Source organism: Onychomys torridus, chromosome 6 (assembly GCF_903995425.1).
Source record: "Onychomys torridus chromosome 6, mOncTor1.1, whole genome shotgun sequence".
NCBI classification, from domain to species: domain Eukaryota; kingdom Metazoa; phylum Chordata; class Mammalia; order Rodentia; family Cricetidae; genus Onychomys; species Onychomys torridus.
In genome coordinates, this window is record NC_050448.1 from 96,687,750 (window position 1) to 96,710,221 (window position 22,472).

A 22,472-nucleotide genomic window follows, 5' to 3' on the forward strand; every position below is an offset into this window, starting at 1 on the left:
TACTAATTAACATGTGTTTAAAACATTCTGGGGAATCAATTAACTTTCTGTCAAGATGCCAGAACTCTGGGGACAGCATTGTGTCTCTCCTTGTTTAACAATCTTCATCTTTCGGTATGTTTCAGTGACCAAAAACCTTTTAACATATTCAAAGGTATCCATCTCTCTTACTAGACCAGAAAGAGGTCAGCTATCCCAGTGTTTCTGGTGGTCAGGATCGAGACACAGTATCTCTCAGTTCTTGGCCTCTTATCCAAAGAATCGAAAATAAGGCCTTATAGCTTTCCAATGGTAGCAAGGCAAGCTTCATTCAAAAGCAAATCAGTAGAACAGATTATAATGGAATTCACTATCAAGATTGGCGGTGGGCCCCTTGAGCACAGAGGCTCAAGGGTCCCCATCACTGTTTGAGGCTCTCTTATGGGGTTCAAAAGAAGCGGGAGTTTGGTTACTAAAGGGCATTGGTTACTAGGAATGAGGGTGGTTCTCTGTTTTGATTGACAGATTAGGTCATATAACCATTTCTCTACTGCATACATCTCTTCCCATAATGCATCTTTTTTTAAGCATGTATACACCCGATTATGCATCGGCATAAGATGGCAAATAGGGTGTTCTCCTTAAAAGTCACTTGAAGATGCAGTTTTGCCTTACTATTCACGCAAGAAAACCTGTTTTCACTGGATTAGACTTCTTTTTTTTTGTACCAGGTGCATTAGAAATACATCTGAACAGAAACTGATGGCTGTTAGGGGAGGAACTTGTCTCATTGTCCAAAGAGGATCGTATGGATAGCGTGATGGAGGGGGGTGCCGAAGGTTGAGAGGTGCCTTGTTTAGTCTGTGTGCACAGTCCATGCAGGTAAAGGAGCGAGGCTGTCAGATGCATTATTAGAAGGAGGAGCGTTCATAATCCACTCCCTGTGCTTGTCTCCCTCACCCGGTGGCCTATCTACAAGGGAGGCTGAGAATAAGATTTTCCAAGCCCAGTCCAAACAGAAACAGTTAGATCACACTATCTACTGCTTTGTGTACAAGATGAATGAGATCATATTTGAGAACTGTTTGTTTAGTTTTCTTCAGTTCCTGTTCCTCACTGCCCAGTCCTCTGCAATGCCTTAAGATAATAACAGTATTTCTCTTTGCCTGCCACCCTTCATCTATGCAATGTAAGTTCAGCAACCTCCCTACAGACACATGTTTCTAACGAGTTCCATGAATCAGGGTCCACTGAAAGAAGTGACTGGATATGCAGATCCTCTAAATATCTGGCTCCTTAGGACCAGCAGATTTGTAGTTGAATTACCAGCTCTTCTACCGACACCGACTGGGTGACAATCTGTAGCCACCTCTACCCATGTAGGAAATATTTAATTTAAACCTACGGCTTCTGTTTCACACCGTGAGAGAGCTCAGAACAAAACCTGTGTCCCAGTTGGGCCGTTGCCTGTTAGCGATGCTTCGAAATGTTCTTACTCTCTACTCAGGGACTCTGAGGTTTGAAGATCATTTTTATAAGCTGATCCTTTTTCCACTCGGCAGGCATTGCATTTTCCCTCTGCGGAAGCCAGCCTGACTGGCAACTGTTTCTGCTCCCTCGTCTGCTTTTGCTCACATTACTCTCTGAGCTGTTGCTGCTCTAGCCCATCAGGCACATGTTGGATCTGGGCTGGGTGGTGCCTTTTCCTTCCCAGGGGAAAGCTAGCAGATTTTCTTAAGTGTAGTGGTGTGGCTACAGTAGAAATAAGACTAAAAGTGGAAGGAAGCTAAATCTAGCTTAAAAGGGTAAGAAAAGGGCAATGTGGAGCTGGAGAGATGTCCCAGCGTTTAAGAGTACTGGCTGCTCTTCCAGAAGACCTGGCTCAGGTCCCCAACATCCATACCAGGCTGCTCACAACTGCCTGTAACTGCAGTTCCAGGGCACCTGATGCCCCCTTCTGGCCGCCACAGGCACTGCACACACATGGTGCACATAAACTCACGCAGGTATTGGTGTGCCGGTTCCTGCCTGTGCATATGCACAAATGCACACACAAACACACACACACACACACACACACACACACACACACACACACACACACACACAATGTTTTTAAAGAAGGAAGTGTAGTGGAGGTGAAAGTGCTTTCAGAGAAGGAGCAGATGTGTAGCCAGAGAGTGTGAGCTTGGGAGAGAGCTGGCCTGTGGACAGGGACGGGGGAAGTGCTAGTGGCCACTTGAGAACAGTGTGGTAAAGAGGGAGAAAGGTTTGGAAAATGACCTTAAATGCACAAGTAATTCTTAGGTCCAGTCCAGCTCTGCAGGTCCATGTGAGCCATTAGCTCTATTCACACATAGTCTGAATTCAGGAAGGTGATTCTCTCCTAGAACTTTAAACATCTTTCTTTGCTCTTGGTCACAGAGAAGGGAGGGAGCAGGGATGTATAACCGATAGCAGATGCAGCAGAGCTTCTGGGGGCAGCGAGGAGGCAGAGGGTCTTGCAGACTGTAGCCAGATCTGGATTGGAAGCCAAGGGGCAACTTGTACAGATCTGACTACAGACCATGGCTCTTTAAGAAGGGGTAAAAGCAGCATCCATCTTGGCTACCCCTTACCCATTCAAGTGCTCAGAGCATGGTGGAGTTGGGCAAGTACCAGAGGTGAGAAGTTGAGTAGAAGGAGCATAGGAAGGGGGAGCCACCAGACGCCCACTGCAAGTGAGTGGTGACTGCTTACAGCTGTAAGCAGGGCTAGAACAAACGGATAGTGGGGTGTGTAACTACTGCTCCTTGGCAAACCTCTGCTCCCTCGGAGTTAGTCCCTGGAGTTCATCTAAGGATTTTTTTATAACACATTTCTGATGTGTTGCATATTCTAATAAAAAGAAAAGACAAGCTGAGTGTGGTAGCACTCAGCTCACATCCAGTCACTCTGGAGGCTGAGGCAGGAGGGTCAGCCTAGACTACATAGTGAAGTTCTGTCTTTAAAAAAAAAGAAGTTTGAAAGTTAGTGTTTTCCATCAGCCCCTGGACATCAAAGACCCCCTTTTTCTTCGGCCTATGTAATTTCTTGTCTCACTGGGTAGAAGAATGGTTTTCATCTAAAAAGTCCACATAAATCATTAGCTCTATTCGTATGTGCTTTAAAATCAGGAAAGGTGGAAGGTGAAGTCAGTGGTAAAAGGAACCTTTTTAGATTAGCATTTACTATTTGATAATTTGCTACTTGGTGTTCTCTCTCTCTCTCTCTCTCTCTCTCTCTCTCTCTCTCTCTCTCTGTCTGTCTGTCTCTTCCTTCTGGACTTTCAGTGTAATTTGTTGTCATTTGTAGCGTGAATACAGTGAAGTCTAATGGTGGTGGGTGTGTGTGTGTGTGTGTGTGTGTGTGTGTGTGTGTGTAACTTAGTATAAAACATGTGAAATTAAATCAGCTGTGAAAGTTTACCACGTCATAGTTTGGATACAGTTTGAGACTCTGCTTGCACCAGGCCAGCATTTTATTGGGATTGTGAGCCAAGCTATTTATTCTTCTTTTTGTTTTTATTTTTTGGTTTTAGATTTACTTTATTTATTTATTTAACAGAAGTAGCTTTTATTTATTTCCATGTTTCTCAAATTAAGCTGTCTGAGTTGGTGGTTTTGAGGGGATTAGTCAAGAGACCAAATCCCATATCCTCCTCTGATTCCTCCGACTCTTCCTCGGCTTCAGCCTTGGCTGGGGCCACAGCGGCCGCAGGGACAGCAGCCGAGAATGCAGATGGATCAGCCAAGAAGGCCTTGACCTTTTCAGCAAGTGGGAAGGTGTACTCAGTCTCCACAGACAAAGCCAGAACCTGCTTGTACCCATTGATGACAGAGGGTGGCACTGAGGCAACAGTCGGGTAACCAATCTGCAGACAAACACTGGCAACATTTCGGACGCCCTCCAGGAAGCGGGGGTGCAGTCTGCTCTGTGATGATGCACTTCCGGGTTGTAAATGCTGCCATTGTCGAACACTTGCTGGATGATCAGCCCTAAGGAGAAGGGGAGATGTTCAGCATGTTCAGCAGTGCAGCTTCGCTGGTGCCTACTTTGTCTCCAGTTTTTATCAGCTGCACATCACTCAGAATTTCAAGGGTGCCCCTGGAGATTTTGGTGGTGATGCCCAAAGCCTGGAAGAAGGAGGTCTTCTGGGGCCCCAGACCAGTGTTCTGGGCTGGCATTGTGACCTCACACGGGGCGATGGCACCAGCACAGGCAGCAGCCGGCACCTTATTGGCCAGCAGCATGTCCATAATCTCCATGAGGTCCTCCTTGGTGAACACAAAGCCCACATTACCCCGGATATGAGGCAACAGTTTCTCCAGAGCTGGGTTGTTTTTCAGGTGCCCCCAGATGGCCTTGCACATCATGGTGTTCTTACCCATCAGCACCACAGCCTTCTCTCGAAGGGACATGTGGATCTGCTGCATCTGCTTGGAGCCCACATTGTCTGCTCCCACAATGAAGCATTTTGGGTAATCATCCAAAAGTTGGATGATCTTAAGGAAGTAGTTGGACTTCCAGGTCGCCCTGTCTTCCCTGGGCATCACGGCGGCGCATAGGGATTGCCCCACAGGGTTTAAAGATGATGTCACTCTAATGAGGACACCTGGCGAGAGACGGTTTTAGATTTATTTTATGTATCTGAGTGCACAGTTCGTGAGTGCCTGTGAATTATAGATGGTTGTGACCCATAGGTGCTAGGAATTAACCCCAAGTCCTCTGCAAGAACAAGTATTTTTAACCTCTGGGCCATCTCCCCAACCCCACCAAGCTGTTTCTTACTTTTGAGGTGACTGCCTACATGATCCATAAAATAACTTGATTTTCCCTAAGACACAGGGGCAGATAATTACAGGTACACATCTGAAACACCATGGCTCATAGAGAAAGATATGTTAGCCACTGCTGGTTATGTATGAAAAGGTTGGTAAGAACCAGGTCAGAGGACTGTAACTGATGTTGCACAGTTTTGAGAACAGGAAAAAGCTCCCTATGGATCAGACCTCTGAGGTACATAAGAACGTGTTTTGACCGATCACTTTTTAAGAAATGTGAGCACATAATTTAAAAGCTTTGTATGTTTACAGTATCAACATTTCTATATTCTGTCATAAATAATGAAATCTTGCAATGGAATCCTCTGTAGAATTGCAAAAAACAAATGCCATTTGTTAACCTAAGACCATTTTTGCCACTTTGATCTTCCTGAATTCATATTTAAGCCCCTTACACAAGTCTTGGACACAAGCAGTTTTTAAAAATGTGTTTACAGGTGATTATGAAAAGAGGTTTAGTTTCGCCTTTGTGGGCTAAACAACCACCCTTCTCTAAAGACAGATGGGTGTGTTGTGCTTAAAGCAGTTTTGTACACACCTTCGAAGCTCCAGGTGCTGTTTTCACAGAAATTGCTCACACTATGCAGTGTTTTATAGGAAGCTCTTGTCAGTGTGTGTTGGGGGGGGGGGGGGGGGGTGGCTTCCTGGGGATCTGGTCTGCTGCTTTCAGATGTCTAAGCCAGCTTTCCCTTCTCAGGTTCTCTGTCAGCTTGCATGGGGTGGGCGAGGGTGGTGCTATTCCTCAGCAGTTGCCCTGCCGGAGAGCAGAAGTGGGATGGGATGGGTGAGGGCATGTCCCCCTCTGTGGGGACCAAGGAGACTTAGGTAAGACGGACTTCCAGGTCTGGAAGTCCTCCTCCTCATGGGCTTCATTGGTGATCCATCCTTGCATTTTTCTCCTACACGCCAGTTTTCCTTCCTCCAGTTTCCGTTCGTTACTTCCCATTGTAGTAGAGGAGGGGGAATGTCATTAGGAGGCTCAGGAGGTTTGGCGGGAATTAGTCTGTAGGACCTCGGCACTCTGTCTGACCTTAGCTTTTCCTCCTGTCACATGGGCACAGTTACAGAAGGAGCACAGATGGCCGATGCGCCGACTTTAAAGCCACTCCCCTCCTGCCAAAATGACTTAATGCCCCATACAGCTCTTGCATCTCCACGTTTCTTAGATGTGGAAAACAAAAACAGATTTGCTTCCATGATGGCTGGAGCCATGCTGGGCGTCTTCCTGCTTTGCTTAAGGAGCACAGTTGAGGACTCGGTTGTCTTCTCCACAGATGCTCAGTGTGCCTCACACATCCTCTCTGCTGCCTCCTCACATGCCTGCTTACCTTCCTGTCTGTATTACCTCTTCCAGTCCGTGCTTACACCCTTAATGCAGGTTAGAACACCCATGTTCGTCTTCTCTAGTCTTGTTGCTTCATAAAGGCCCTTGGGTCTGGCTGTTTACATCTATTCCTTTCCTTCTGTCTCTATTACAGGAACCCCCCCCCCCCCAGGACTTCTGGGAAATCAGTCTTCTCTTTCTTCTCTTCTTCCTATCTTAGTTCCTTCCTTCCTTCCTTCCTTCCTTCCTTCCTTCCTTCCTTCCTCCCTCCCTCCCTCCCTCCCTCCCTCCCTCCCTCTCTTCCTTCCTTCCTTCTTCCCTTCCTTCCTTTTTTTAATTTTAGACAGGGCCTCACTGTGTAGTCCTGGCTGGCCTGGAAGTCATTATTTTACGATCATTGTGACCTCAAGCTCACAGAGGTCCACCTGCCTCTGTCTCCTGAGTGCCAGTGTAAAGGTGTGCACTGCCTGCCCGGGTTAACTTTAAATTCACCAGCTCTCACCCTTTCTCCCAGCACACCAAGCCCTTCCGAGTTTTGTTTTGTTTTTATTATTTCTCCATCAGACTCTCAGTTCCTTATGGTGTATGATGCTGTTCTGAGCCTTTCTAGCCATCATAGGCATTAGATATATAAGAGACTGGTTCAAATTCGAGTTAGACAAGGCCTTCTCAGTGCCTTTTCTTTGTTACAGTGGCTCCTTTTTGTTTCTAAAATTAGCACTCATGGGACTTCTTTTTTTTTTTTTTTTTTTTTTTGGTTTTTCAAGACAGGGTTTCTCTGTGTAGCTCTGTGCCTTTTTCTGGAACTCACTTGGTAGCCCAGGCTGGCCTCGAACTCACAGAGATCTGCCTGGCTCTGCCTCTCGAGTGCTGGGATTAAAGGTGTGTGCCACCACTGCCTGGCAAAAACCTTCTTTTTTTTTCAAGACAGGGTTTCTTTGTGTAGCTTTGGAGCCTGTCCTGGATCTCTCACTTTGTAGATCAGGCTGGACTTGAACTCACAGAGATTCACCTGGCTGTGCCTCCCGAGTGCTGGGATTAAAGGCATGCCCCACCACCACCGCCCCCCCCCCACACTTTAAGACTAATTTATTTAGAGTGCTTTGTCTTCCTATATGCCTGCAGGTCAGAAGAGGGCATCACATCCCATTATAGATGGTTGTGAGCCACCATGTGGTTGCTGGGACTTGAACTCAGGACCTCTTAACACTGAGCCACCTCTCCAGCTCCTCATCAGGACTTCTTTCTTCCTAGCCAACTCTGAAACAGATGACCTCTGGGCCACAGGATGCAGGCATGTTCTGTCTGTTTCATGTAGTTAGTATCTGAACCTCACAATTACTCTAGGTTGGTTGGTTGGTTGGTTTGTTTGAGACAGGGTTTCTCTGTGTAGCCCTGGCTGTCCTGGGACTCACTCTGTAGACCAGGCTGGCTTTAAACTCAGAGAGATCTGCCTGCCTCTGCCTCCAGAAAACTGGGATTAAAGGTATACACCACAACCCAGCAAAACTCATTCTTTTATTAAAGTTTATATTGTAGGACCAAGAGAAGATGTGTGCCTTGCCTAGAGAGCAAAACAGAGATCAAAACTCAGTTCTCTGTCCCACCTCCAGGCTCAACCCTAGACCAAATACAAATGAGTGATTGTGCCCTCTGCAAGGGTATCAAATATACCCTGTCTACGTGGAACAGAGAGGACATAGACTTGGGCCCTGTGCACAGCAGCATTCAAACTGTAGGTAAGTCCACCATTCTGTAGTTAAGCAAGTTTAGGTGAGCTCGTCCATATCCACAGACTCCCATTCCCTTGTTGATAGAACAGAAACCATAATTCTATTTTCTAGTCTCTTATGATCATAACTATACATTGATGAGAATCTTCCATGGAAGTTCCTAGGTCCCCTTCTTGGTCTTTGTCATTAGTTAGAAATCAAATAAACATTTCTAAATCCTTAGCAAGGAATGTCTGCACAATGGCCAGAAGTGATTTTCATGGCACAGTGAGCCCCTTAGGCATGACCACAAACAAGAATTCTTTGCTTCTCTTCTTTCTTTCTTGGCCCTCTGGTTGTGTTTTCTTCACAGATTCCAACCCTTCCAAATACATTGGGTCAGGATTTACCCATGAACCTCAGCTCTCTCCTGCAGGGCAGCCATTCAAGGCTGGCCTTCTGCACCTGCTCCTCTAGGGACTCATCAGCCTGTGCTGGACCCTCAGACTTCAGGCCCTTGTTTTCTTGAGGCGTCTTCTTTAACATGACTACACTCCAGTCTTTCCCTTTTGTGAGCACTTGACTTTACAGCTTAGCAGTTCATGGCTGTCTGGTGTGCACATGCTGAGGTATTCCGACTTTGTTCCTGTCCCCACTCCCACCACCGCCACCGCCACCACCACGGAGCTTAATTAACACTGTGCGGGGTGCTTAGAGATGTCTTTCACTGTCAGCATTTTCTTGACTCAGGTTCTTGTCTTCTACCCAAATGGGAATTCTGGGTAGACAAGGAGAAGCTCTTCAGGGCTGCTGTGCGGCAGCCTTCATTTCCCTCAGTGCTTGGTAAGAGGCGGCGGCAGCAGGCAGGTGGGAGCATCATCTTACGGCGCTCCAGGTGCTCACAGCCTTCAGTATCAGGACCATTAACTCCGAGAATGTCCAGCTCTGGGTGGTCCTAGGAAATCCAGAGTTTTATTTCAGCCTTCGGTAGCAGCCAGTGTTAACAGCTCTTGGCTCAGAGTCTGAATCCTTAGCCCTGAAGAGGTGGCCGATCCCTCTTACTCTTGCAGCGACTGGGACTGTGGATTCTCTTCCCTAGCTTCTCTGTGCTTTTCTCTCCCTTCACTGTCAGCTCTTCCATTCTTTTGCTGTCTCTTCACACCCGGCACCTCCTCCTGCCGCTTCCTCAGACAGCTGGTTGCCTTGTCCCTCCACACCTCTGCCTGTGGACAGCCAAACTGCCACAGGCCCAGCCTCTGCTGTCTCTCTACTGCTTCTTCTTTCTCCTAAGAGTGGTCCAGAGAAGCCGGGCAGTGGTGGAGCACGCCTTTAATCCCAGCACTCGGGAGGCAGAGCCAGGCGGATCTCTGTGAGTTCGAGGCCAGCCTGGGCTACAGAGTGAGTTCCAGGAAAGGCACAAAGCTACACAGAGAAACCCTGTCTCGAAAAACAAAAACAAAACAAAACAGCAACAACAAAAATCGTGGTCCAGAGGTGACCACTGGCCCCTTTTACTGGGCCTGACTGTAGCTCAAGGGGAAGCCGAATGGGAAGATGTCTCCCAGATGACTTAAGTGAGTTGAGCAGCCCAAGGAAGAGATGCTTGGTCCAATCATAGGCATTTATTCAAACCAGTCTCTGCCTTGCCTCTTAAGCACCAGGCACAGCCACTGAGGTTTGTCAGAGTGAAAAGTCTGGTACGAACTGTTTCTAGCCTTCCTGGCTGAGGCCCTGCCACCAGACGCTGAGGTGCTTAGCTGTGATGGTCATGTACTTTCCTCAAGGTGCCCTGGAGTGTTGCAGGTGACTGGTGTCGGCCTAAGGACAGTCCAGCTAGCTGTTTAATTGGCAGCTCTTTTTCCCAAAGTGACAGAGCAGCAAGAGAGTCCAGCAGCTGCTAGCTAAGGCGTCTCCAGTTCTTCCATTCCCCATCTTATTTGTGTATTGCCTTAGTTGGTTTTTCTGTTGCTGTGATAAAACACTCCGACAGAAGCCACTTGAAAAAGGAAGGGTAGGGCTGGAGAGATGGCTCAGAGGTTAAGAGCACTGGCTGCTCTTCCAGAGGTCCTGAGTCCAATTCCCAGCAACCACAGGGTGGCTCACAACCATCTGTAATGAGATCTGGCACCCTCTTCTGCCCTGCAGGCAGAACACTGTCTACATAATAAATAAACCTTTAACAAAAAGAAAAAGGAAGGGTGAATTTTGGCTCACAGTTGTTGGAAGGACACAGTTCATTATGGTGGGTGATTCAGGACAGCAGGAGGCAGCTGAAGTGAGGACCGTGCTCGGCTCCCTTCCTCTGCTTGTTTTTTTGTTTTTGTTTTTGTTTTTGTTTTTGTTTTTGTTTTTTTTTAAAGATTTATTTATTATTATGTATAGTGTTCTGTCTGCATGTATGCTTGCAGGCCAGGAGAGGGCACCAGATCTCATTACAGATAGTTGTGAGCCACCATGTGGTTGCTGGGAATTGAACTCAGGACCTCTGGAAGAGCAACCAGTGCTCTTAACCTCTGAGCCATCTCTCAGTTCCCCGTGCACTCCAGGGAGCGGTGACCCCCACATTGGGAGGGGCTTCCCACCTCAGTAAACCTAGTGAAGATCTCTCCCCAGGGCACCACACCCAGATGATTCTAGATCTCTGTCAACAACTGAGATGAACCATCACACTTGTCTACAGGATGGTGACCATCAGAAGAACCTAAAGAACTCATCCTGATAAGTGATTGAACACCTTCTTAGTCCCCTGGGAAGAGGTGGGTCTCTCTGGTCAGGCTTAGAACTGGAGAACATGTGACTGGTAACCACTCACCCCCTCGGCCCTTCCCTCCTGCATCACAGGGAGAAGTGCATGGCATTTGAGGCCCGTGGGCTGCTTCCTGGATCACTTCCTCTGGTTCCACTAGATCATTGGTTCTCAGCCTGTGGGCTGCAACTCCTTTGGGGTCAAACAAACCTTTCACAGGGATCACACATCAGATATCCTGTATATCAGATATTCACATTACGATTCGTAACGGTAGCAAAATTATAGTGATGAAGTAGCAACGGAAATCATTTTATGGCTGGGGGTCACCACAACTTGAGGACCTGTATTAAAGTGTTAAAGGAAGGTTGAGAACCTTTGCCCTACATGGATGTGCGTGGCCCTTTGTTAGCCAAGAGTGGAGACTCCGTTCAGTGTCATGGCAAATTTAAAACTATGTGATGCTCTCTTCAGAGTGAAAAGGATTAAGAAGTATAACCAAGCCTTTGGTCTCCCTCTGCCACCCACTTAATTTTTAAAATACTATTCATCGAATTATTTTTACTTCTTAAAGATGTCCTGACACTATCAAGTAGAATCGCTTTCTAATCATAAAATCTAGATGTCAGAGCTATCTTGAAGTTACTTATTTCTAAATTATTTATAAATTTAAGCACATTCCAAAAAAACAGATGATTTTGAAATTTGTTTTTATTTTGTATTAATTGCTGTGAGCTGAACTAAAGCCAGCTATTGTGAAAGATGGAGACAACATATATTCAGATGGAGAAGCATCTGGAATCTAGGATGCCGCATGCACCCCAAATCTGAGGCTCAGAAGGAGGAGTGGTCTGAGTTGAAAATGGGCTGACCTGCTCTGGACTGAAGTATCGGCATGATTCTTTGGGGGGCCTTTAGTCTCATCTCTTAGAGGCGAGAGCGGGTTACTGAGCCGTCATCGGTCATCACAGGCTGAAGGAGTTATGCCAGAAATACTGTGACATGAAGCTGTAGGATGTTAGGTAGAATAGCCCAGAAGACAAGGTCAGCTTAGGTCAGTAGCAGCCCAGGCACCAGAAGAGGAAGCCTGTTTCACAGCCAAGCGCTGGACAGACAGCCCGCCCAGATGCCTGCAGTCTCTGGGGAGTAATTGGAACTTGTTCCATGACCATCACTTTGTGTTTCTGAGAGTGGCCTGACCACAGAACGGTAAAGCTGGTAAAGGGTCAGCCAGAGACCGTCACATCGGAACGAAGCTCCAAAAGTCGGTGAGCATTGTAAATTTGGAAAATTTGGAGGGGACGTGATTTAAAGGCAATGCTAATAAAGTAAAAACCCATGACTGAAAATACATGCTAAAACAGTTCATCTCACTGGAGACCCAAGAACAGTAAAATATCCAAGTAGAGTCTAGTCCTTACCAGGCCAGTAAATCAGTTTGGAGATTCTGAAGTAATCACTGACTTCCTTTGTCTTGTGCAGATGTCGGGTCTTGTTTCAGTTGCTGACAAAACACTGTAAATATCCAGATTCTGATATCATTGTGTTTTTATTATGAAAACCAGGAAACCTTTGTTTAATGCAGGCTTAGGATAAATTGTGGATAAATAATAACTTTTGGTCAGGTTTAAATATGGCTTGTCATGTACCCTGTCATGGAAAATTAAAAAAGACAATTTTGTGTTTAGACATATAGAGTAATTCTAATATTTTAAAGTGAGGACATTGTTGTGGACTGATTTTCCTTACTAACAGCAAATACAAGCAAGGCTTAGAAACAATTCATTAGATTAGAGCGCCAGCTGTTCCTCCTTTGATCTTTAAGGCCCTTCCACCTCGAGAGTCTCTGGTTCATTGATTCTAAAGTAGTGTACTAGAAAATTCTACCAAAGGAAGTCTATTTAGAACAAACCTCTCCAATCCTGGGGCACACATGTCCTCAGGGTGGAGCCCCCCACGAATGAAGACAGAGTGTATAACTGACCAGAAGTGTTGCCCAATCAGGGGCTGCATCCAAACCTGCCTTAATGCCGACTCAGCCTTTGTGACTGTTAAAGGTGGCATTGTATCTCTCGGGTTCAGATACAGGGAACTAATTGGTACTTAGTGAGCACCGAAAGTCTTGCCCCGTCCAGTATAATACAAACAAAATGAGGTGACTGTAAGAAGTTCTAGTAAGTTTTTTTCCAACTCTGTTTCTAAAGCTTGATGCTATCTATCATTTCAGGTTACTGTGACGTTCATCCAAAGATCCAAATTAAAGTTCATGTGGCAATGTAATCAGTAAATTTAGTTAGATTGCATTTGATTGATCTTTGGTTTACGGTGATGAGAACCAAACCGGGGCCTCATGAATGGTAAACACGTGCCCTAGTGATAAATACCTACCAACAAACTCAGTTTATGGATATAAAGAGTAAGAAGAAGCTTAATCTCATTTTATGTGGAAAGGCCCAAGTCTCTTCAGGGTATGGTAGGAGAATACCATAAACTGGCTGGCTGTTCACCACCAACAACAACAAAAATGCATTTCTCAACGCTGTCGAGGCTAGGCTGTCCAAGGTGATAGCCATGGCCGGTTTGCTGTTTGGCGAGAGGCTGCTTCCTGTTCAGACAGTTCTATCACCTCATGTGGGGGGAGGGCCGGGGAGTCTCTGGGACCTCACAGGCATTAATCTCCTTCAGGAGAGTGCTGCCCTGGATGAAATCACACCCCAAAGGCTCTGCTGTGGGCTTTCAGCTGGAGGAGCCTTGTCTTCTGCAGGAAGTGACTGGATGCCACAGGTTTCCTTCCTAAGTTACCCAAGCTCCTCCATCTCTCTCCCTCGTTCTTCACATCTTACTACAGTCTGACTGGGTCAGCACACTGTTGTAAAGATGCAGTCAGGACAATTCCTTCTGCCCTTATTTGGTGTCTTTGTTTATATAGGGAGGAGCTTTGCTTGTTTATTTCTGCTAGGCACTGTTGGAATTTGATATTTGGCTTCCAAATTTGTAAAACTTTTTACTAAATATGGAGTGATATTCTGGTGCTTTTTTGTCTTTCCAGTCAAGAACTAACTCTCTCTCTCTCTCTCTTTGAATTTAAGAATGGCAAAAAGAACTAAGTCATCCCTGTGGTATTTTCCATAATCACAAGCAGCAATCACACAGCTAATAGAAATCCCAGATACAGTAGCTTGTTTCTCTTTCATGTCATGTGGAAAATGACATTTTTCACCATCAGAGATGCCCTGAATTCATTTATAGACAGTCTCCTTTTTTACATTTTTGAGCCCCAGTGGAAGTTTATCGTTGACTGTCATCAGTGTGCCTCTGACTCTCAATAGTACAGAAAGTGAACTTCACCTTTATACCATAGTGAGTAGATGTGTGTAGACCAAGATTCTGAGAGGGGGTCAAGTTCTAGGCCGAGCTGAGTCCATGCCTAACTTGAACAAATGGGTTTGAACACAGCTGTCCCGGAAAGGGTCCAGTAGGCTGTTCTCCCTGGAATGGGTGGTGTCTCTGTATCAGTTAGATTGACTTAGAACTTGGTCAGAACAGTCTATGAAGAGGAAAATGCTGAAGTTAGAAACTGATGTAGGAGACCGGTAGATAGATGCTATCAGAAAATAAAAATAAGGAGTGGTAAGGTAACTCTGTGGGTCAAGGGACTCACTGCCAAGTCTGATGAAGTCTGATGACCTGAGTCCGCTTCCCAGAACCCACATGGTGGGAGAGAACCAACAACTCCAGCAGGTTGTTCTCTGACCCCCACACTGTAGAGTCATGGCAAGCATGCACACCCCACACACAAACACAAATGAATTAATACATATACAAATGTAAAAAAATTGTTATTTCTTAACCAGACCCACATTTTTAAATGTAATCCTATGTCGGTGCACACGCCTTTAATCCCAGCACTCGGGAGGCAGAGGCAGGCAGATCTCTGTGAGTTCGAGGCCAGCCCGGGCTACCAAGTGAGTTCCAGGAAAAAGGCGCAAAGCTCCATAGAGAAACCCTGTCTTGAAAAACCAAAAACAACAACAACAACAACAAAAATGTAATCCTTAAAACGAAACAAGGGGAAAAGTTCTTTGAGATCAGAATCTGATTCTGAGTATTAAGAATTAAAATGGAGGGCCTGAAAACAGCTCACCAGGTTAAAGCATTTGCAACTTGACTGCAGTCCCAGGAAGGAGAGAGCTAAGTCCTGCAAGTCATCTTCTGACTTCCTCATATACACCGTGGCATGTGCCCCCATGCACACCACTCAAACACACTGAGTAAATAAATGTAATTAAATTCTCAAATTCAGCTGGGTGGTAATGATGCACGCCTTTAATCCCAGCACTCGGGGAGACAGAAGTAAATGGATCTCTGTGAGTTCGAGGCCAGCCTGGTCTACAGAGCAAGTTGTAGGACAGCCAGGGCTACACAGATAAACCCTGTCTCCAAAAAGTAAAAAATTAAAAAAATTAAACTTCAAGTGGAATTTGCTTAAAGCAAAAGGGAATCTTTCAGTCCTGAGATACATTCAGTGAGCAGGTTGTCCCTCCCTCCTCCCCTCCTCCTTCCTCCCTCCTTCCTCCTGCTCTCTGTGAAGGAAGAGCATTTCCCTTTTAGGAGCATTAGGAAATACAGTTATGTATTTCTGTTCTGGAAACCACATTTGGTTCTGGCACCACACTTTCAAAGGACCATTGACGAACTGGAACTTGTTCAGTAAATGACCCAGATGGCGAAGGAATATGAAACCAAGTTATATGAGAAACAGTTGGAGGAAATCAGGAGATTCAGCCCAAAGAGAGAAGATGAGCCAGAAAGCATGGCGGCCACCATGCTCCGAGCCTGGGAGAGCCACCACAGGCAGGGCCTACAGCGTTCTGTCCACTGGGGCCCTCCAGAATAAGGGCCTTGGCCAGGGAGCTGCAGCAAGGGTATCTAAAAGACACAAGTCAGGGCCATGCCAAGATGACCTGCATCTTGGAGTTACCTGACAGAGGCCCTGCGTCACATTCCCATGGCCTTCCAAGCTCTCCCAGTAACCTTCCTTATTAGCCTTTTTACGGTTTATGACGTGCACTTACGTTGATGCAAAAGAAATCATGATGTAGGACTGTGGATTTCAGATCATTGTAAATTAGCATCAAACATACCTTTACTAAATAGGAGCTATTATAATCAACTCCCCCATTTTGGATTCAGGGTCTCAGCTATGCAACCCCTGGTTGGCCAGGAACTCACAGTGTAGACCAGGCTGACCTCAAACTCAGAGGTCACCTGACTCACCCTGGATCAACCTGTTTTTACCAGTGAAAACCTAAGTTTGTTTCTTCCTGTACTGTGAAACCCTTGCTTTAGAATTTGACAAGGTCTTGGCAAGCATGTTCAACTTCCTGCAGGTTATGGAAGCATTTTCTATGTAAAAAGTTCACAGGATGCTTGAAGAAGTGGCAGTCAGTTGGCAAGAGATCAGGTGAATATTGTGGGTCAGGTACAACTCTGTAGTCCAGGGTCAAGAGGATGGCTCAGCCAGCCAAGCACTCACCATACAATCCTGAGGACCTGAGTTCCATCCCCAGGACCCAGAGTAGGAGAAGAGAGCAGGCTTTTGAAAGTTGACCTCTGACCTCCACATGCACACTCTTGCACATAACCCCAAACTGCAGTGTCTACCCCATTATAAAGAAGAGGGGAAAACAGAAAGTAATTTGCAATCAAAATATATGTCTTACAGTGCATAAATACCCAGCATGACCCCACAGATAAATCCACATTCAGAATCCATGGAGCTACAGTTCCAACTGACAGCCCATAAACTGCACACTTTGATGCCGGTGATGGGATAGTATTAAATAGTGACAGTCCTTAGTAACGTCCCAGACAAAACAAAGTATAATTCCTGTTTCTCTGAAGGCTCTGTGTGGCACTATTCAGTGTATAGAAAAGCAGCTTTTACTTCTATGTAAAACAGAATCAGGATTTAGGCTCACACAGGATTTTAGTGGATTATCACTCACATGGATATCCAGGGGACATTTGGAAGTCAGGAGGAACATAGGACAGTGCTTTATCATCTCAATCCCAAGCGTTGAAGAATGTTATGTCCCTGGCAGCACCCATCAGCCCCTGTAAACCAGAAATGTCACTGTATGTTCCATGTCACCCCTGAGAACCAGACTGAGATCTAGGATAGGGCCCGGTTCTGTTCCCCTTTCTAACATTCTCACTGCTTGGTACGGGAGGTGCTCCCTACTGATGGGAGTGGAGAAGGCAGTCGAGGATGCCCAGGTCTCCAAGGTTAGTTTTCCCCCACTGAGCTAAGACAGCATCTTCCTCCTCCCTGACCCACCCCCATTTATCCCTGTAGTTTTTATTCTTCCACTAAATAATTTAAAACCTTCTTAGCAAGTGTAGGTTTGCTGACTTCACCAGGGCACCAGACCACTTCGTTTATGGCTTAGACACCCTCCCCGATCCTGGCCATCTCCATTACTCTGCTCTCACCTCCCTTTTCACATCCGCCTGGGCTGGCTCCACGTCCATATCTCTCTGTTTCCAGACTCTTTGTTTCTTATACACACCAAACTCTGACCATTGAGGGATGTGGTAAACACTCAGAGCTTTGGTATTTATAGTTTCCTATGCCTGGATGAACTACTGTCTTTGCACTCCAAAGAGGCTCCCCTTTGTCATGAAGACTCAGTCTGTGAGACTGCCTGGACCTCAGTTAGTCAGTGTGTCTGTTCATGTCCTTGTCTCAGCATTTTTGTCTGTCTGTCTCTTCCTATGCCTGTGATCTCAGTTAGACTTTGAATTTCTTAACTAGAGGTTAATTACTCAGGCTCTGGAATCAGTGGCTGGAGTTTAAATCCCATGTGATTTAATAGTCCTATGGTCTTAAGTAAAGTCTTTAATCTCTTCTGAAGCCCTAGTCTTCTTATCTGTAAAATGGGGATAACATTAACTACACCATAAAGATATTGAGGATTAAATACAAAACTTCAAAGGTTTAAGGCAATGGCTTGAAACAGTATCCAGCGTCATTAGCTCTGTATGTGCCCAACACCCCACAGTAAGGAAACTAGACAAAGTACTTACTGGCTAGTTAGGATGGAAAGACTGACTGCCACTACTGCGCTCGTGCTCTCTCTCTCTCTCTCTCTCTCTCTCTCTCTCTCTCTCTCTCTCTCACACACACACACACACACACACACACACACACACACACACACACACACGTGTATGCATGCATGCATGCATAAAATGGGTATTATATTTAGAAGCTCTAACCAATTTTGTCATCAATAATTGCAACTGTGGGAAAATATGCTTGGGGGGTCCATTTTCTTCTCTAACTTTTTTTGTAGGTTAAGAAGTACACATTCTATCTGGGTGGTGGTTGTACACCCCTTTAATCTCACTCAGCACTCAGGTGGCAGAGACAGGCAGCTAAGTTCAAGGCCAGCCTGGTCTACAAAATGAGTTCTAAGATAGACAGAGCAACACAGAGAAACTCTTGTCTTGAAAAGCAAACAAACCAAAAAAACAAAAAAAGTAGCTGGGTGGTGGTGGCTTCACACCTTTAATCCCAGCACTTGGGAGGCAGAGCCAAGCGGATCTCTGTGAGTTCAAGACCAGCCTGGTCTCCAGAGTGAGATCCAGGAGAGGCACCAAAACTACACAGAGAAGCTTTGTCTCAAAAAAAAAAAAAAAAAAAAGTATTCATTCCCAGCGTGGGAAATATGTATTTCGGGTTTTGACTGGCACCTGGCTGAGTGTGGAGAGTGGGGACAGTCACCCCCCTCTCGGTGTGAAGGCCATGGGACGCCACCCAGCCCATGTGCTGAGCTGACTTCAGTAACAGCCTGTACTCCCCTATCCAGCCTGTCCCATACTTCCTTGCTCTTAAAGTCTTTCTTTTTGATTTCTGAAGTGCTGTTTACAGTAGAAAACTGAATCCTCCATCTTTAAAAACGTCCATAGTTAATGCTCAGCTAAACATTGAAATCCTGACATTTAATCTCCGTGAACTGGAACGCTCTGATTTCACTGTTTTCAGCTGGTAAATGTCACTCCCAACATTGTTGCTTTCATCTGCGGTGGGCGCAGTGTGTCAGAGAAGTCTTTGTGCACCGCGAGGGGGGGGCGGGGGGCGGGAGAGGGAGCAGCTAAGCCCAGCCTTTAAAACGGGCAGAAAAACTGCTTGCAAGGCAGAGACAACCCTGTTTTTATATGGTGTCTGTGAGTACACAGTCCTGAATTCTACCCGATACTCTTTCAAAGCTCAGTGAGTATGGGTCCTGCCGCGCTCACGCTTGGCAGCCAAACAGTCCCTTCTGTGCCGGGCGGTCGGGGGCTGCTAGTGGCCAGGGGGCCTTCAGTGTGCCTTCTGACTTCCCCTTTGCCTTGTCTATTGGCTCCCCAAACCGTTTTCAACTAGGAAGCTGGCACCCAGCCCACCTATAACTTCATCTCTTTTGTGTATTTGTTTAGTTTTAATTTTGCTTTGCTTTGCCTTTTGAGAGAGGAGCCCCCTATGTAGCCCAGGCTAGCCTAGAACCTAATGATCCCTCTGCTCAGCCTCCCGAGTGCTGGGATTAAAACTGCAGCATCTGACACTTTTTTGGGTTGAGGAGAAGGGTTACTTGTCACCATTTTGACATGAAATAGACAGTGGCTGTTTTCCTCGCAAGCAACTGACTCCTTATATCTGGTTCCTCTTTACATTCTCTCTCTGTGTGTCCATGTGTCTGTGTGTGCATGCATGTGCGCATGCATTCTCCCTCTATCCTTTCATCTCTTGGGATTTTCCTTCTGTTCCTCTTGGGTTCTTGCATCTGTTGCCTCCTCCCCACGACCCAACCCTGGTTCCTTCTGGGCCTCTGCCTCCTGTTGGTGCTCAAGGCCTTTACCTCACTCCTGCGCGTGCGTCTTTCATGCTCTGCTGCATCCCATTCTCCTCCCCATCTGCCTGCTGCTGCTCAGTCACTTAACTACTCATCTGCAGCTCTGGTCCCTCTCGTTTTCCTAGAGAGGTTAGTCAGCCTTGGCCCGTGCTGTGGCAGACAGCAAACAGACTCAACTCATCCTTTGCCACTGTCGTGGGTATAGATCCTCAGCAGAGGTCTCGGGCGTGCATGTGTTTTTAGGTAGTTAATGCTTCTGCCAGCCAGTGTTTCCAATTTCCTGGCAGCCCATTTGAAGCCCAGAAATAAAACTCATACAAGAACCACTGGAGTGGAATTTTAGAAAACCATGGACTTTTCCATCACACATGGATTCAAGTCCCTACTCTGTTACTTATTAACCACATGACCTTGGACAAATTCATTCATTTATTTAACAAATACTTAGTGAACATGTATGTATATTTGTGCCTTGTGTTTAGAGGCTGTTAGCCCTCTGACTTCCCCTCCTGTATTCACAACGAATTCAGAAATAAGATACAAGCATAGAGATGTTGCTCAGGGTAGGGTGCTTGGCTGAATCCATAAGAATAGGAAGACTAAGAAGTAGCTCTGTAATGCTGTCTCCTCCTGAGATCTGCGAGTTCCTTTTGCTCTGGTGAAGCAGGAAGTGAGCTTTATACTTGACCAGTGGTTACCACGGTAAACAATGTGAGTATTGCTGGTCTGTTCCTTCATCTGGAAAATACGGGCCCACAGTCCTCCAGCAATCAAAGCTATTTATGAAGAGCGTGAGTGTGAGAGAGGTGTCCTTCGATCAGAACCCATCCGAGCTAGAATTGCCATTCACTAGGTTTAGTATATATCTTTATTCTCTTTCTGGATCCCTAATTTGCTGCTTTTTCTCCTTCTCCTAGTATTGCTTTGTTTCTTTAATCTGGGAGTCCTGATACCAAAGCTTTTGATTTCCAGTAAGTCAGCTTGAATTCATTCATCCTGGCCAAATCATTGCTAATCCAATCTGTGTGTTTCAAACTCACTAATTTGGACAGAGAAGGTACTGGGAAGAATCATGAAACTGGCTGTACCTGCCCTGTCGGCTGGTCACTGTTTATCTAGTGCATGGGCACAGGCAGGCTGCCTTACAGGAGATTGTATCTCTTTATTCATCACAATCAGTGTCATTACATTACCTGGAACAATACTTGTATGGTTTCTGTACTAAGAGACAATAATCCAGGTGAGCCTTGAAACTGCAATCTTCCAGAGCAGTAGGGTACAGGTGAACCTTGAAACTGCAATCATTCAGAGCAGTAGGGTACAGGTGAGCCTTGAAACTGCAATCATTCAGAGCAGTAGGGTACAGGTGAGCCTCGAAACTGATATCATTCACAGCAGTAGGATATAGGTGAGCCTTGAAACTGCAGTCATGTAGAGGGGCAGGATATAGGGGAGCCTTGAAACTGCAATCCTGCAGAGGGGCAGGGTACATAATGAGTTTTAGGAAAGGATGTTTCATCCAGGGCGTGTAGACAGCCAGAAGCCACTGAACATAAACAGTGACATGAGCAGATTTGCATTTGAGGTAAACATGCATTAGATGCATTACATGCACTACAGAGATAAAGAGGAAACGGGGAGAGGTGGACAGCTGGCAGGCCCCTGAGTCAGGTGAGGGTAGACGGGCCGCAGCAGGCAAGGGCAGTAGAAATCTAGAGAAGGCTGGATGAGGGAAACTTCCGGAGTAGAATCAGGGGGCTTGGGTCTAAAGGGGAATGGGAAGAAACAATTTTAGGTGGGATAACTTACGATACAATTTCAAACCAGGTGATGGCGGTGCACGCCTTTGAGCCCAGCACTCAGGCAGAGGCAGCCGAGTCTCTTGAGTTTGAGGCCAACCTGGTCTACAGAGTGAGCTCCAAAACAGCCAGGGCTACACAGAGAAACCCTGTCTCAGAAAAAAAAAAATAAAACAAACAAACAAACAAAAAAATTGAAACGACTTGGCTACCTGGGGCCCTGTTCCTGCAGGGTTAGAGTCACTACAGAGGATCATTGCAGCTGAGGGGAGAGGGGCCAACCAGAAGATGAACAACAGAGTCCCCACAGGGTGCAGGGGACACTGCCCTCACCCCACACGTTTGCCAGTGGAGGGGTAGAAGAGGGGGACGTAATGAGAACAAGCCCTGTCCGTATTGCAGATACTTGGGGGCCGCGTGCTTTCCAGAATACCAGCATATAACACGCTCTCCTGTCTCCTGCATAATTACATCTAAATATTCAAATAAAGTGCATGAAGTCTCATTCCACATACCTCATGGGATGCTAAGCCAGACATTTTTTATTCTGTGAACTTATGTGTATTTTATTTGTTTTGGTTTAACTGCCTTCTTTTGCTTTAAAAGCTGCCTGGGATGGAGGGAATTCAGTCTCTGGAATGGGCTGTCCTGTGGTTTGTTTTTATAGGATGTTATGAGAAGTTTCAGATTCTGAAAGAGCAGTCTAAAAGCAGTGATCAAGGAAAGGATAGCAGCGGGTGCTGTTTCTTGCAGGGCGGAGAAAGGAGTCCATTTTGTGGCTTAGAACAGCCAGTACCATCCCTCTTTCCTTCCTCCCTCTCTACGAGCTTAAACGATGAGTACCGTCCGCTCCTCCTAAACTCTTCCTGTCTGGCGTCTGAGGGATTTCTGTATTAGACTGGCCATGTGCCACATAGGCCTGGCCTGTGGGCTTCCAGGGGTCCTCTGACCTCCGCCTCCCTTCCCCAGCTGCTGCACCTCGCTGTTTCTGTGGGTCCTGGGGGTACAAACCCGGGTCCTCGTGCATGTGAGGCAGGCACTTCAACTAAGCCATCTCCTCGGCCCCCATTTCAAAGCTTTGAGAGAGTGTCAGGAATGGGGCACGGACTGTGTAACTAATGGCTTGTTCTAGAAGCTTTCTGTTCACAGTCGG

General features: G+C 46.2%; 1 protein-coding gene and 1 pseudogene across 3 annotated transcripts in view; one reads left to right on the forward strand and one right to left on the reverse strand.

The window, feature by feature from the left end:
• Alg14 (ALG14 UDP-N-acetylglucosaminyltransferase subunit) overlaps nucleotides 1-22,472 on the forward strand; it is a 72,557-nt gene that overhangs the window by 33,873 nt on the left and 16,212 nt on the right. The gene's annotated exons all lie outside the window — the stretch shown is intronic.
• On the reverse strand, nucleotides 3,593-4,555 carry LOC118585508 (annotated as a pseudogene).